This window comes from Panthera tigris, chromosome D1, assembly GCF_018350195.1.
Source record: "Panthera tigris isolate Pti1 chromosome D1, P.tigris_Pti1_mat1.1, whole genome shotgun sequence".
In the NCBI taxonomy this organism is placed as follows: Eukaryota; Metazoa; Chordata; class Mammalia; order Carnivora; family Felidae; genus Panthera; species Panthera tigris.
Window position 1 is genome coordinate 103220481 of NC_056669.1, and position 4150 is coordinate 103224630.

At 49.4% G+C, this 4150-nt stretch overlaps 1 non-coding gene across 1 annotated transcript; it reads left to right on the forward strand.

The window, feature by feature from the left end:
* The first annotated feature begins 3130 nt into the window (after positions 1-3130).
* TRNAK-UUU lies at positions 3131-3203 on the forward strand. The gene has a single exon. It is a non-coding gene; the product is annotated as a tRNA-Lys (tRNA).
* The last annotated feature ends 947 nt before the right edge of the window (positions 3204-4150 follow it).

The following is a 4150-nucleotide window of genomic DNA, read 5'->3' on the forward strand; positions in this document are numbered from 1 at the left end:
ACAGCACTTCTGCTTTTCCAAACACGAACTCATTCATTCGAGTTTCCCCAGGGCTTTCAAGATGGTAAACAGTAAGGACCCTCTGTGTGTTTTCAATCTTACTAGGCTGAGAGACTATGATGGAACCAGAGTAACCAAGACGGCCGGAATGGTTACATGGCAATGACCTCTTATTCTGAGGGTTAGTATTTTTGCCAGACACGGAAAGTGTAGCAGCAAATTCAGAATTGATGGTTTGGAAAACTGAAAGAAAGGGTCTGTGTAAAACTGTACTACGTTGGGATGGGGGGAGTAAAAACGTTCACCCTTTGAAATTAGTCGACAGTTATTTCTTAAGATCCTTCTGTATGCCCAGTGCTGTTCTAAACGCCGGGGTTATGGGAATGCAAAAAATTTTGGAAAAGGAAAAGTAAAAAAGAAAGGTAACAAAAAGACAAGGTCCTCACCAACAAGATCCCTGTCCAGCGGCACTTGCATCACAGAGTGACAGAGGAAAGAGATGGTTTATAAACAAGCAAATAAACAGAATTTCAGATGGAAATAAGCGCTGTCAAGTAAATAAAACAGGGAGGCCCAATAGAGTGGCATAGAACTTTCTCAGGGCAGAGTTACTCCATTTGTGGAAATCATTCACCTTGACAGGAAGGTTCTCCCCCTCTCTCTACCAATCAAAAACTCCCAAGAACTCCCAAAATCTGCTCTCCAAATCTTCACTAAAACCTTCCCGTGACCCATGACCCTCATTCATTGCACAACAGGTTTTGAGAGCTTGATCTGTGCCAGCCACTGACCAGGCACCGGGGACACACAGGGACTGTCTGCCTCCCAGCAGAAACATTGGAGGAGGGAAGACTGACCCAATTAGACAGGTGTTGAAGGTAGGTTGTGGTGAGTGCAGCAGGAGTGACAGTCTCAGAGGCCCCCAGCACGAGTAACCCGATCTGGAGAGGATCAAGCAGGGATCTCTGGACAAGTCCTCATCCCTGTCTTTAAAGTTCAGAGGGAACTTCCCAAACCAACGGAACTTGGAAAGTGGGGAGAGGATGGCATTTCAAGACTAGGGGGTTGGGGAGGACGGAAGGGAGTGGAAAAAAGCATTGCAGCTGTTAAATGACATGTAAACAGCTCCGGCATCAGTGAACCCTCTCTATGCTGAGTAGTCAGGTTTCACACTGTTAACGCTTGAGGACAGTTTGAGACTTTGGTTCTCAGTATTTGGTACCTGTCGATCTAGTCTTGTCTCAGGAGAGCAGGAAGCAGATCTTCCCGCTCTGTCGCACTCAGCACTGTACTGAGCAGGCCCTGTGAACAGAGCCCTGTTGTAAGAAGCTGAGGTTAGGCCAAAGGCTCACTAAGCCCCCCAAGACTGACTTCCTAGCACAGGCAGCTCCTCTCCGGGGGGTAAGGGGGGGGGGCGGAAGCTGGTTTTGGTTTTCTTGGTAGAATCTAGACTTGTCATCTGATTCTTAGGGATCCACATCCTCATTTGTGAATAGTACCTTATCCATTTGTGGTTTTTCAATAGAGTGATTCCCCTCCCAAACCAGGAGACGTGGAGGGACTCCCCCTCATCCTCTCCTCCCCCCCCCCACCCCCCCCACCCCCCCGCCCATGCTGGGAAGAAAATTTGTGCTTTTACCCTTTCTCTGCTGGGATCTGTAGAAAACACAGGATCAGGGATGCCTGGATTTGAAAGGCTCCCTGTGTGATCCCAGAAGGATGGAATAATTTAGCAGATTACATTTTTTTCATTTATTTTATTATGAAAAGAATGCATTTTTTTTACTCCAGTAACACAGATGTACCCAAAGGAAATGGTGAGAGCCTCCTCTTACAAAATGTAGCCATTTTTATTGAAATGTCTTCTATCCTTAAACATCTCATGTATAGGTAAACCCCAAATATACAAAATGTGTGATTAAAGAATGTATATTCATATACAGATCCTTTATTTTTTTCCCCACAAATATTATCCCATACATATTGTATAGCACCTTGTGTTTTTGTTTAACATAACATGGATATCTTTCCATAACAGGTTACCTTAAACATTGCTCCTACTTCCTGATACATTTCATTCCTGATACGTTCCGGATCATACACATTTCCTAAAAGAATGCAAGCCTCAACGTTCCCCAACGTAAGGGAGTGTCTCTGAAGCCCAAGCAGGGCTAAAATGGTTGTGAGGTTCTCCATCATAGGATTCCCTTCCTTTCAAGGGATCTTGTCCAATACCTCAAGAAATCATATGGCAACAAGGGAGCAGGATGAATGAAAAAATTAGTTGAGTGCGAGACACAGCTGCCAGGATCATAGGACTTCCTCAACATATAAAATCCCACCTGGCCAAAACCTTTCAGCGAAAGCTCTGGGAAAATGTTCAGATTCCCTGGGCGACTTCCTGTTCGCTGTTCCCTCTGCTCAGAATTCTCTTTCCAAGACTACAGGGGCCCAGTTACCATTCACAGCTCAGTTCAGGCTTCTCTATCCCCCTGGAAGACTTGGCTGCCCCTTACTTCTGGTGTCGGCCGGGCGCCTAAGAAAGCCAGTTTCCCACCATCAAAGCGCTTGACTGCGTCTGTTAGTGTATCTTTCTGCTGCACTGAGGACCAGGACTGGGTCTTGGCAGCCTAAATTTGCTTAGTGCTGGAGAGCAGCATGCACTCGATGAGCGTCTGTCGAGTAGATTATCAGACACCTAATCAATTATTCATAATGCGCCACCCACAGGACGCTCTGGGGCTCTCCAAAGACCAACACTGGAATTAAAATCCCGCTGCTCAACCAGAAGAACGCCCAGAGTTCCTAAATCTGGAGACTTCTTTAGGGGATGTTCCCTTTAGGATGCTAGTACTTAGTTGGCGGGGGGGGGGGGGGGGGGGGGGGGGGGGGGGGGGGAGGAGCTGCCCGGGGGCGGGGCAGGTGAGGCAGGCAGATTTTTTCTTTATAGTCTATCTCTGATGGGAGAGAAAACGATTCCATTCAGCCCAACACCCACTGGATCTTGATTTTGTAGTTTCACCTTCAGGAAATCAGTAAAAGGACTGAGGATATTAATTCAGTGAGAAAAGAGTGCAGCCACATGGCCTATTTCACTGCGGATAAGGTTAGGAGAGGCCCTCCCTTCCGAGCCCGGATAGCTCAGTCGGTAGAGCATCAGACTTTTAATCTGAGGGTCCAGGGTTCAAGTCCCTGTTCGGGCGAAGGTTATTTTAAATTCCAGAAACAGATTTGAGATTGTTAACACGACACTTAGAGAACAGGTGAGGGATCATGTAAAGCCCGCTGGGCTCCCTTCCGTGCTGGGCGGGAGGGGCACCACCCCGCGGGCCAGACTGGCCGCGGACTTCGCGCATGTGCACAGTGCCTGATTACGAGCCTTCCACGCTCAGGCTTGTCTCTTCCAACTTTGGAGTGTTTTGGTGTCTTTGGCTGCTTTTTTCCTTGAAACTTCTGTGTATTACTTTTATATACAAAAATCTATAGACCCACAACCAATAAACTGCACCCCCGTCATTCCCGACAGCAATGCTCCTGACAGTAATTGCGCAGCGTTTGGCCGGGAGCACTTGTTGGCGCCCCGTTTCTTAAAGGCGCGGTGAGAAAGCTGAGGTTCCAAAGATTCTTTCAGATAGAGACACGTGCTTCTGAGTCACATTTCCGGCTGGGAACCATCCTTTACCAGATTTCTGACGCGCCCACGAGGGTCCCTGGCTTTTGGGTCTGGCTTTGCAAAGGTTTTTGAAGGCACGTCTGTCGCCCAGGAGAAAAACTTGCGAGCCTGGCGCGCTGACCACACTGGGAACTGCGAACAAACACTACGGAGCCTAGTGTGCGGTAGTGCGGGGCGTTCCACGGCTCCGAGCTTCCCGACTAGGACTAACCCCCCGAACCTTCCCTTTCCTGTACCACCGTAGCCTCCGCCAAGCGCGCGCGCTGAGACCCGCACGGCCGCTGCGCAAGCGCGAGGGTGAGCACGCGCGCAAGAGACCCGCTTCCCCGCAACAGACACACAACCGCTGCGCACGCGCAAGGGTTGGCTCGAGCTTTGAGACCAGCACCGGTGCTGCGCAGGCGCGCGCGGGGGGCCCTGGGCGGGGCTCTACGGCAATGAAAGCACCCGAGTCCCATTGGGAGTCGGCAAAAACCC